The 12904-nt window shown below is 40.9% G+C and overlaps 1 protein-coding gene and 1 long non-coding RNA gene across 6 annotated transcripts in view; one reads left to right on the forward strand and one right to left on the reverse strand.

The window, feature by feature from the left end:
- Positions 1–12904, reverse strand: part of ZNF609 (zinc finger protein 609) — a 234806-nt gene that overhangs the window by 47052 nt on the left and 174850 nt on the right. The window lies entirely within an intron of this gene.
- LOC129482407 (uncharacterized) overlaps positions 11144–12904 on the forward strand; it is a 91924-nt gene continuing 90163 nt past the window's right edge. For all 3 annotated transcript variants that reach the window (XR_010120721.1, XR_008657688.2, XR_008657689.2), the window contains exon 1: positions 11144–11220. This is a non-coding gene — a long non-coding RNA (uncharacterized lncRNA). The remainder of the gene's footprint in view (positions 11221–12904) is intronic.

A 12904-nucleotide genomic window follows, 5' to 3' on the forward strand; every position in this document is an offset into this window, starting at 1 on the left:
CTTCTGTTTAGCTTTTTGAGGATCCACCAAACTGTTTTCCACAATGGCTTGTACCCATTTTATGTTCCAACCAACAATTCTCAAGGGTTCCAATTTCTCCACATCCTCTTGAACACTTTTTATTTTCCATATTTTTGATAACACCCATCCTAGCAGGTATGAAGTGGTAATTCATCATGGTTTTTGTGTTCATTTCTCTTATAATTAATGATTCTGAGCATCTTTTCATATGATTATTGGTAATTTAGATATCTTCTTGGGCAAAATGTCTATTCAAGTCTTATGCCCATTTTTGAATTAGGTTGTTTGGGTTTTTCATTGTTGATCTGTAGGAGTTCTTTATTCTAGATATTAATCACTTATCAGATATATGATTTGCAAATATTTTCTCTCATTCTATCTTTATTCTCTTGGTAGTATCCTTTGATAAACAAAAGTTATTAATTTTGATGAAATCCAATTTATCTAATTTTTCTTTTGTTGCCTTGTGCTTTTGGTGTCATAGCTAAAAAATCAGGCATTACTTTCTAAATCATAAAATAATTTCAAAAATTAAAAAATCAGAGGAAAAAACAGTTGCTAGTTGTGGGGCAGAAAATGTAGGAGGCTGAGTGCGACAGCTCATGCCTGTAATCCCAGCATTTTGTGAGGCTATGGTAGGCAGATCACTTGAGTCCAAGAGTTCAACACCAGCCTAAGTAACATGGTGAGACCCCATCTCTACAAAAAATAGAAAAATTAGCCGAGCACGGTGGCACACGCCTGTAGTCTCAGCTACTTAGAGGGGTGAGGTAGGAGGATATCTTGAGCTCAGGAGATGGAGGTTGCCGTGAGCCAAGACTGCACCACTGTACTCCAGCCTGCGTAATAGAGCAAGACCCTGATGAAAGAAAGAAAGAAAAAGAAAAGAAAAGAAAGAGAGAGAAAATTTAGGAGAAGATATAGCTCATTATCTCTGAAATTATGCTTTGAATTCAAAGCACAGTAAGGGTAGCTAACAAAGTCTGTTTTAAGCATTCATACTCCTCTTATTATAATGTGACTTAATAGATGATTGCCTGGTCCAAAGACATGTATAATAAAAACAAAGCTACCCATTGGATCAGGAGCTCATCCATCAATTTTGCCCACCATCTATGGATGGCATTGCAGGTCATTTGCATAGTATCCACTTTGGACTTACATACAAGACTTAGCAACAGTCCTTTGGTACCAAACCATTTTATACGTTTTCTGCAATTTACTGTTGAACCCTCAGACTCACATATCAAGGCAGAAGCTCTGGTAAAGGTATACTTAGGTATGTAAACACTGGATCCATCATCTGTTATATTTTAAAGACCTCTGATTCTTTTTATTATTTTTCTTTGTTTTTTATTGACACAGGGTCTCGCTCTGTCGCCTAGACTGGAGTGCAGTGATGTGATCATAGCTCACTGTAACCTCACACTCCTTGGCTCAAGTGATCCTCCCTCCTCAGCTTCCTGAGTAGCGAGGATTAGAGGTGCACACCACCAAGCCCAACTAATTAAATTTTTTTTTTTTTGTAAAGATGAGGTCTTGCTATATATTGCCCAGGCTGGTCTTGAATTTGGCTTAAAGCAGTCTTCCCATGTAGGCCTCCCAAAGTACTGGGATTATAGGTGTGAGCCATTGGCCTTGGCCTTCTTTTTCTTTATTCTTTTCCTCTTTTTAAAAAAATTTGTCTTGGGCAAGATGTTGTTGTTTAAAATAAATAAATAATACAAATAAAAAGCTTGTCCCCACATATATTTTGAGACAGGGTCTTGCTCTGTTGCCCAGGTTAGAGTATACTGGCAAGATCATGGCTCACTGTAGCCATGACCTCCTGGGCTCAAGTGATCCTCCCACCTCAGTTTCCTGAGTAGCTGGGATTACAGGTACATACTACCATGTCCAGCTAATTAAAAAAAAAATTTTTTTTGATAGAGAAGGGGTCTTGCTATGTTGCCCAGGTTGGTCTAAAACTCCTGGGTTCAAGTGATCCTCTTGCCTCAGCCTCCCAAAATGCAGGGATTATAGGCATGAGCCACCAAACCTGGCCTACTTTGTTACCTTATTCCCTTGAAAGTTGTATTTCCTTAGCTTGGTCAGAAAAATAGTAACTGTTAAGCCTAATGTCCAGTGCTAATAGGAATAGTTAACAACAAATATTAATAATTATTGCAGACACACTTTACACTGGTGCCAAATTGTTGTTCAATTTAGTCCTATTCTCTAGAAGTTGAATATGCCTTCAGTTATGGTCTTCTCTTTGCTTTCCTAGTAAAGTCCTCTTTACTCTCTCTAGACCTCTTATAATGGCCAAAGGTCCTTTTAACCACCACTAAATGATCAAAAACCTGTTAATGGTGTCTATGTAGTTCCTATTTTTATTTCTAAAGGAGAATGACAGACATATTTGTTTACTGATGTTCGGAGTAAGGGCAAGGAGGAGGATGCAGCTACAACCAATACCTCAACTCCCAGTCAGTACTAGTAGTTTTCTAAAGTTTTCCCACTCCAGTCTTCTAGTTCTCTTTAGAGGTTGAGGTGGAGAAACAGATCGTATGAAAGTAAATAAATTATAGTTTCTGGCTGGGCGCAGTGGCTCACGTCTGCAGCAAGGAATGTTGCAGGAAATTGGTAGGACTGAGAGCTGAGGGAGAGTTGCAAGAAGATGCCTGTGAGGAAGGCTGGTATGGAAGTCTACATGCTACTACCTCTGCAGAAGCCTCAGATGGGAGAATGTAGAAATTGTTTCCTTCCCACAACTGATCTCTGGTATGTTACTGTCTAATAATTAACTTTGACATGTGATTAGAGAGTATGTGCATTTATGAGCACTATTTCCTCCAGGATGAAAGTTCAAACCAGAGATGTAGAGAAAGGGTAAATATATTCAGAAAATTCCAAGAGTGAGTTGCCTCCAGAAATGAAGAAACTAGAAAAAATTAGAACCATCTGTGGTTACGTACTAGCTAAGATTTTCTTCTTAAATTGGTGCAGAGTTGTTATCTGAAAACTATTTTAAAAAAATATTAGATTTACAGAAAATGAAAACCATTATAATAATAATTATTTTTTGAGACAGGGGCCTGCTCTGTCACCCAGGCTAGAGTGCAGTGGCGCAATCAGAGCTCACTGCAGCCTCGATCTCCCAGATTCGAGAGATCCTCCTGTTTCAGCCTCTGAAGTAGCTGGGACTACGGGAGTGTGCCACTTGCCTGGCTAATTTTTTTGATTTTTGGTAGAGAAGAGGTCTCATAGTGTTGCACAGGCTGGTCTCGAACTCCTGGGCTCAAGTAATCCTCCCACCTTGGCCTCCGAAATTGCTAGGATGACAAGTGTGAGTCACTGTGTCTAGCCAAACTTTTTTTTTTTTTTTTTTAACTGTCATACTAGCTGGGCATGGTGGCTCACACCTGTAATCTCAGCACTTTGGGAGACCGAGGCAGGAGGATTACTTGAGGACAGGAGATCGAATCCAGTCTGGTCAACACAGTGAGACCCAGTCTCTACAAAAGAAAAAAAAAGTTAGTCAGACATGGTGGTACACGCCTGTGGTTCCAGCTACTTGAGAAGTTGAGGTGAGAGGGTTGCTTGAGCCCAGGAGTTGGAGGCTGCAGTGAGCCATGATTGCACCACTGCATTCCAACCTGGGTGACAGAACGAGACTCTGTTTCAAAAAAATAAAAACAAAAACAAACCAAAAACCTGTATTTTAGCTCCAAATTTGTTGCTGCAATGCAAATTACTAGAAAGAATGCTTTTGCCATGCTATAAATACTTATGCCCTACCAAATCTCAAGTAGGCAGAACCTCCAATCAGATTAACAGCAACATCTCTAGGTTTTTATCCTACTTATCCTGGCAAACCATTCATCCTCAATTCATGGATCTGACTGTAAGGAAGGGTCAAATTATGTACGAGTCTTCCAAAACCAGAAACCTAAAGGCAGAAATGTGGTTACTGTTCCTTTAGAGAGGATACTTCCAAAGAGACTCTATACACTATCCAGGAGTTCTTTATTAATATTCTAAGTATAAATATCTCAGGTGATCCAATAAGCAATTTGGGATAGTCTGTAAAAATGTTCAAAGCCTCTGGAGACCCTTAAAAAAAATACTGACACCTGGCTCCCACCCACAGTTATTCTGATCCAATTTAATTGGGTGAGATCTGGGGATTGGGATTTTAAAAACTCCCACTCCCAAACTCTAATGTACAGCAAAATGTGGAAACTACTGCTAAAGAAAATGATGTCTTCAAATTTGTCCACCTTCAAGTCTGGGATGGAGAGAAAACAAAAATCCTAAACCCTTAATTCTGAGATCTTCTGGGACTTGAGGAGCCAAAGAAAGCACAAGTGTAGGCCAGGCGTGGTGGCTCACTCCTGTAATCCCAGCACTTTGGGAGGCCAAGGTGGGCGGATCACCTGAGGTCAGGAGTTCGAGACCAGCCTCAACATGGAGAAACCCCATCTCTACTAAAAATACAAAATTAGCCAGGCGTGGTGGTGTATGCCTGTAATCCAAGCTACTCGGGAGACTGAGGCAGGAGAATTGCTTGAACCTGGGAGGCAGAGGTTGTGGTGAGCCGAGATCATGCCATTGCACTCCAGCCTAGGCAATAAGAGTGAAACTCCGTCTCAAAAAAAAAAAAAAAAAGAAAGCACAAGTGTAACTAACACCCATCATCCTGGAAACCATTTTCACATGACCATAGTATTTTCTCTCAACGGAATTTCAGGCAAAAGTATTATAGAGAGCCAGCTGAAACCATTATTAAGCAAGTGCCAATTTGAAGAGCAGTCAGATCTGGTACTGCTAAAACAACAGGCAGGAAAAGGACTAGTACAGGATAGAGAAGGCCAAAGTGGAATAACCAGTAAATGTAAACCACTTCACACCCACATTATGGGGATGGGGTGTGCAAATGGGAGAAATGGGAAAGGTGGGAGAAATGCAAAAAATCTGATATATTTCCTCCTCCCATCTATACGTTCTTATACTATGGAAACTTTGCATAAGTGCAACAAAGGCTGTTTCACCACACCCTTAAATCGTATATCCTTCCTTTCCTCTTGCTGAGGTAACCATATCCTGCAGCCATGGCTGGAGAAGGTGGCTCAGCAAAGGTCATCATGCCTTTGGCTGTACAGCTGGAGTCCTCTGAAAACCACTAGGAATAAGAAAGATGGTATCATCTCAATGGAACAGCTTTGAAAAAATACTTGCCTGGGGTTGAGAAGGAATCCCATTGTCCACAGCTTTACTGCTTTATGACCTAGCAGAAGGAACTAGGATAAGAATATGACTAGGCTTGGCTTATGTGAGGCACTTTTCCTTTTGGCCTTCTTCAGCCAGAGGCTAGCATGCTGCCAACTGCTGAAACCTATTTTTCTTTCTGGTAACCTCTACTTGGCTGTTTCAGAGTTTGTTAACAGAGTAGAGCTGAACCACCCTTTTACTCTCAGTAAAAAAAAAAAAAGAAAACACAAGTGTATTTACCCAAGGAAGGGTAAATAGTAATGCAGAGAAAGGAATTCAAGTCTCGACACGGTGGTTCATGCCTGTAATCCCAGCATGTTGGGAAGCCAAGGTGGGAGGGCTGCTTGAGCCCAGGAGTTCAAGACCAGCCAGGGCAACAAAGTGAGATTCCAGCTCTATAAAAAGTAAAATAAAATAAATAGATTAAAAAGAGAGGAGGCCAGGCACGGTGGCTCATGAGGTCAGGAGATCAACACCATCCTGGCCAACATGGTGAAACCCTGTCTCTACTAAAAAAAAATACAAAAATTAGCTGGGTGTGGTGGCGGGCACCTATAGTCCCAGCTACTCAGGAGGCTGAGACAAGAGAATCACTTGAACCCAGGAGGCGGAGGTTACAGTGAGCCGAGATCGCGCCACTGCACTCCAGCCTGGGCGACAGAGCAAGACTCAAAAAACAAAACAAAACAAAACAAAAAACAAAACAAAACAAAAAAAGAGGAACTCAACCCAGTAACAGCTGGGGTCAGAGGGTGGATGATCTGCTCAGACTGACTTTGGGAAGCAATGTCTCTCATTACTATGCACATTTCTAGAAAATCTTCTCTCTCAAACTTGTGACAATAATTATTCTGAAATTTTCATTTGCCCCTTTTATGAATTGAACTGTGTCCCTGCCCCACCCTTCCCCTGCCAAAAAAAGGTATATTGAAGTTCTAACCCCTAGTACCTCAGCATATGACCTTATTTGGAAATAGGGTCTTTACAGTGGCAATCAAGATATCAAGATAAGGTCATTAGGGTCTGCCCTAATCCAGTGACTGATGTCCTTATAAAATGGAGCAATTTGGACACACATATGCACAGAGGGAAGATAGCCATGTGACTGGGATGATGTAGCTACAAGCCAAGGAACACTATGGATTGCCAGCAAAGAGCAGAAGAAAAGAAGGATTCTTCCCTAGAGCTGCAGGAGACAGATGGTCCTGCCAACACCTTGATCTCAGATGCCTGGCCTCAGGAACTGTGAAATAATAACTTTCTGTTGTTTTAAGCCACTCAGTTTTTGGTACATTGTTACAGCAGCCCAGGAAATTAATACAGCCCCAAAGGCAGATGTGGTGTTGATTAAATCAGTCAGATTTTACCTTAACTAGCCTCACTGAATTGCTGCTAAACTGCAGTCTAAGTCAGTGGTTCTCAAACAGGGTTGGTGGAGAACAGTGGTGATGGCAGCAAACCATAATTTCTTGGGGAGCATTTTTTACAATAAGCATGTCCAAGCTCCATCTTGTTTATTTTATTTTTAAAATAAAGACGGGTCTCACTATGTTGCCCAGGCTGGTTTCAAACTCCTGGGCTCAAATGATCCTTCCGCCTTGGCCTCCTAAAGTGCTGAGATTACAGGTGTGGGCCACTGCACCTGGTTCCAAGCTCCATCTTGAATCTGCTGATTCAGAATAGGAGCGGGAGATAGCTAACTTTTTAATTTAATTTTATTTTATTTATTTGAGACAGGGCCTCACTCTGTCGCCTAGGCTGGAATGCAGTGGTGCAATCACAGCTCACTGCAGCCTCAGCCTTCCTGGACTCAGGTGATCCTCCCACCTCAGCCTTCCAAGTAGCTGAGACCACAGGCGCTTGCAACCAAGCCTGGCTAATTTTCTACTTTTTGTAGAGACAGAGTTTCGCCATGTTGTCCAGGCTGGTCTTGAACTCCCGGGCTCAAGAAATCTGTCCAATTCAGCCTCCCAAAGTGCTGGGATTACAGGTGTGAGCCATGGTGCCTGGCCAGCGAACATATATTTTAAACAAGATCCCCAAATGATATCAGTGACTTGCTCTGATCCCCCCTCCCCCCAATTCTCTCTCAGTGACTGCTGAGTTTACTAGCTTATATAAAAGGATAAAACTCTGGGTCTTCTCCAAATTGATCTGTAGATCCTAATCAAAATTTCAGCACTTTTTTTCTATAAAAATTCACAAAGATGATCCTAAAATTTACATGGAAATGCAAAAGGCCAAGTAAAGCCAAGGCAATCTTGAAGAAGTACAACAAAACTGGAAGATTTATACTACTAGATAACAAGATTTACAAAGCTGTAGTTATCAAGACAATGTAGTATTGACACAAGAATAGGTAAATGTATAAATGGAACAGAAGAGAACCCATAAATAAACCCACACATGTTAACTGGTTTACGACAAATGTGACACTGCTGTGCAATGGGAAAAAGGATGGTCTTTTTGATAAGGTGCTGGGCCAGTTAAATATCCACATAAAAAATAAGAATCTTGACTTCCAACTTACATCCTAAACAAAAATAAATTCCAGATAGATTGTGGATGTAAAATATATATATATATATATATATATATATATATATATACATATATATATAAATAAAAACAAGGTTCTCAGAAAAAACATAGAAGAATATATTATCTTGGGATGGGCAAAACTTTGTTAAATGGGGCACAGAAAGCACTAACAATAAAGGAAAAACAAAAAAGAATTTAAAAAAGATAAAATAGACTACGTAAAAATGAAGACAAAGACACCATTAACAGAAAAGTTAAGACACAGAAGATATTTATATTACATGAATCTTACAAAGGACTAATAACCAGAATATGCAAAGAATTCATACAAATCAATAAGAAAAAGACATACAACCCAATCCAAAAATGGGCAAAAGACTTGAACAGACACTTTGTAAAAGAGATTTCCAAATGGCCAATGAACACATGAAAAGATGCTCAATTTCATTACTCACCAGGAAAATGCAAATTAATACCACAATGAGATACCACTACACACCACCAGAATGGCTAAAATGAAAAAGACAAATAAGGTCAAGTGTTGGCTAGATCACAGAGCAATCAGGATTCTAATACATTGGAAGTAGGAATGTAAATTGGTTTAGGCATTTCGGGAAACTTGTGATATCTATTCAAGTTGATCATACACATACCTTACGATTCAAGAATTCCATTTCTAAGTATAGATAGATAGGAATATGTATATATAGTCCCAAAAAGACATATACAAGAATTTTCACAGCAGCACTTTTTATAACAGCCTCAAACTGCAAATAACCCAAATGCCATCAACAACTGAATAAGTAGCAGTATACTCACATAATGGAATACTACAATGAAAATAAACAAAGTTTAACAACATGTAACAATATGGATGAATCTCACTGGCATAATGTTGAACAGCTCAACATAAAAAAGCTCATACTGTAATGATTCTATTTACATGAAGTTCAAAATGGGTAACACTAATCTATGATATTAACGATGAGATTGGTTACCTGGGGTGGGGAGAAGGGCTAGCTATTAGAAGGGAGGCATGAAAGAGCTTTTGGGGTTCTGGCAATACTGTTTCCTCATCTAGGTGCTGGTACCATATGGTGTGTTCACTTCGAAAATGCAGACTTGCACATGTAGGATTTGCGTACATGTTTATATTACTTTCAGTAAGACTTATTAATATAAAACAAAAACAAAACCTTTGGGTTTGTGACTCCTGTAGACAAGTGGCTGGGAAGATAACAAAGGATAACAAATTAGGCTATGCTGGGATCAGCTAAGATGCAGGCCAGTTCTATACTTCAGGCAGCTTGCCCAATCTCTAGGGCAGAAGCCTAGTCTAGTATCTAAGGTAACAGCACATGACAGAAAAGGGGAGGGTTCCGCTTTCTTCATCTACTCTTTCTCCATACTTCATTCCAGGAAATTTTCTGTATAATTCTAAGGAGTGAGCTGAAAGCTAAAAAGCAAAAGGGAGCTTCATAAATGAGAAGATGCACAATATTTCAAGTATGTTGAATGATCTAGAAAATTTTCAAAAAGTGGGGATAATCAGAGTCAAATAAGGAGAATGCAGGTTGTTCACCAAATTAGTTCAGGGTTAAAAGTTTCATTTGATTATGAGTTCAATGGGGGTAGAAAATTATTTGACAGCAGTCTTTTGGGCTGCTTTAGATACCCTAAGGAGAAAATAGAGTACAACTTGGGGGAGGGGTGACTGCTCAATTTCTCACCATAGCCTTTTTGTCATATAGCTTGTTGCTATGGAGAAGGCCGTGAAGGCAGCAACTAAAGGAAATAAAGGATCTGGCAGGAGTAAGCACAGAGATAGTAGATTAAACAAAAATTTCTTGAGCAATTAGTGAGTAGCAGGGCCTATAAATGACATACTTTTCTTGTTTTTCCTAACCCCTACCCCTTTGAAAGTACATGGGCTTGGTTTACCACTATAATTTAATTGAAATACAGAGAAGCCTGAATGGGCCTAACAAAGCTTAAGCCTGGCAGACAAAACACAAGGCCACTTAGCAATGCTGCCTAATGCCAGGAGGAATCAGCTACCTACCCGCCCTATCCTGGGGAAATTATCTCCAGCTGCCTAAATTATAAAGTTGATGCCCTGTGATTTCTTTGTTCTGTAAAGCCTGAGGGAGATGGAAGAATGAGGTATCAGAAGAGGTGGAGAACGGCCCCTTGTTTCATAGAGTAGTCAGAGAGAGAGAGAGAGAGAGAGAGCAAGTTAAAGACAGAAATGGAGTTAGTTCTCACCGGTATCATTAAGAGGCAGCAGCAGCCTTAGTAGCAATAGCTGGGGAGCAAAGCTCTGCTTGAACTAGTCTGAAACTACTGCCGTGGGAGAAAAGGCTAGTTGCCAACTTTGTTAATAGCTTCTGCCTATCATTGTTACAGCAGCTTTATCAAATAGGGCAGGGCCAGGACCTGTTTTTAGCAGTGTAAGCACTAAGACCAGAGGGCTCAACACCTTCCAGCAGATCTCATCACAACCAATGACTAACAAAGACAAGTCTCTCTTCTGTTCCACATAAATGATTACAGAATTGTAAATATCAGAGCTAGAAGGACCATAGAGATCATGTAGTCCAACCTCCTCATTTTACAAATAAGGAAATTAAGGCCCAGATAGTCAAACGACTTTATTAACAGAGCAAGAAAACACCAAGGCTCTCATACTTCAAAGCTAAGTTAGTCAGGGCTAGTGATTAATCCCAGGCAATACCAGTAAGATATTTATTGCCTAGGTATCACTCACGTGAATTCCTAAGTGTCAGGATGATTTTGATAACAAAATAGGTCTGGGTTTTGTTACTGAAATATAAAAAGAATCTCATTTGCAAACAACCTTACCTATCTGGCAAGCTCACAGCCTAGTCACCTATATATACTGCCTGACTGTGCTTTGCTGGGGGGAGGGAGGAGGTGGGTGAGCGTGCACAAAGGGAGACTCTCTCTCTCTCCCCTGGAGATTAGTCTATTTTGCCATTTGCAAAATGAAACTCAAAAAAGCCTGTGACTGAAATTTTTCCCAAGGTCTTCAGGATTTAAATGTTTGACAGTGGACATATGACACAATCCACAAAGGTATATAAACACGTCACTGCCCTAAAGTATCCACTGGGAGTGAGCTGCTAGGTGGGAATGTGTTGGCTGTTGTTTTCAGTGGGGGAGGGGTGAGGAGAAAGCAGGTACTGATGTCCCTGTTTCCTTTGTGTGGCTGCTGTTGCCATGTGGTGGTCTGTTGCTATGAAGATCTGTGGTTTCAGACAATGGCTGCTAGGCTCTTTATGACTGTGCAATTGGTAGAGCTATTTCTTCGGGATTCAAGCTAGTATGCAACTGGCTAAACAGTGGAGAAAGCTTGGTTGTTACTGTGGCCCATCTCTCCTCTAGGTGAGTACTGCCTGGGGCAAGACTGAAGGTGAAGGGGCATTAATTATAGCATATGAGAAAGAAAAACCAATAGCTGAATGCCACCTTACTTTTCCAGTGCAAATATCTAAAATTAGATATTTCACAGTTCACACACATACTTTTCTACATCAAAATCACACAGGAAAAACCAAGGGTAACTACCAAGGTTACCATTTCCATGAAAGAAGATTAATGGAGAGTCCCTTCCCTTTAGTGAAAAGGATAAAGGCCCACAGCTGGGATCTGCAATCAGATGAGGATGAAGAATAGCTGGGGCAGGTTCTCAGCGGAGCTACCACAGGCAGACTAACTTCCTGCTAAGCAAAACCATAGCCTATTACTCTGATAATGAGAAAACTGCAGCCCACAGACCAAAGCAAAGGGCTCAACCACAGAGTTTGAAGTAGGGCCGAATATTCTCCTGGGTAACAGGGGCCAGAGTACACAGAAGTCACCATGGGTCTGTTTAGATGTCAGCTACTTACCCACCCTCTTCATACTCCCACACAATTACTCTTCTTTCCATCTCAGAGTATATACACACAGACACACATACACACATAATATATGCATGTCTGTGTATATATATTTTAAAGATCTAGCCCCTGTGCTGTCAATACCATAAGCCAGTAGTTAACATATGGCTATTTAAATTTAAATTAAATAAAATTAAACATTCAGACCCTTGGCCAGGCACGGTGCTTATATGAGGCAAGAGACTGGTAAACTTTTTTTTTTTAAATAATTTTTTTTTTTTTTTTTCCTGAGATGGAGTCTCACTCTGTTGCCCAGGCTGGAGTGCAGTGGCACTATCTTGGCTCACTGCAACCTCTACCTCCCTGGTTCAAGTGATTCTCCTGCCTCAGCCTCCCAAGTAGCTGGGATTACAGGCGCTCGCCATCACGCCCGGTTAAACTTTTTCAACAAAAGACCAGATAACAAATATTTTGGGCCTTGCAGGCCACATGGTATCTGTTACAACTTCTCAACTCTGCCACTGTAGGGCAAATGTGAACAAAATACATTAAATGAGAATGACTGTCTTCCAATAAAACTTCATTTATGGGTCCAGGCCCAGTAGCTTATGCCTGTAATCCCAGCATTTTGGGAGGCCGAGGTAGGAGGATTGCTTGAGCCCAGGAGTTGAAGACGAGCCTGGGCAACACAGTGAGATCTCATTTCCGTAAGAAAATATTATAGGCCAGGTGTGGTGGCTCACGTTTATAGTCCTAGCACTTTGGCAGGCTGAAGTGGGCAGACCACTTGAGCCCAGGAGCTTGAGACCAGCCTGGGCAATATGGCAATACCTTGTCACCACAAAAAATACAAAATTAGCCAGATGGGGTGGCACATGCCTGTAGTCTCAGCTACTTGGGAGGTTGAGGTGGGAGGATTACTTGAGCCTGGGAGGTGGAGGCTGCAGGGAGCTGTGATCACGCCACTGCACTCCAGCCTGGGCAACAGAGTGAGACCCTGTGTCAAAAAACAAAACAAAACAAAACGTGTCACTTCTAATAGGTTACAGAAAAACAAAACAAAACAATACTTTATTTATGGACCAGGTGCAGTGGCTCACACCTGCAATCGCAGAACTTTGTGAGGCTGAGGCAGGATGATTGCTAGAGCCTAGGAGTTTGAAACCAGCCTGAAAAACATAGTGAGA

This window comes from Symphalangus syndactylus, chromosome 5 (genome assembly GCF_028878055.3).
Source record: "Symphalangus syndactylus isolate Jambi chromosome 5, NHGRI_mSymSyn1-v2.1_pri, whole genome shotgun sequence".
Lineage (NCBI taxonomy): Eukaryota > Metazoa > Chordata > Mammalia > Primates > Hylobatidae > Symphalangus > Symphalangus syndactylus.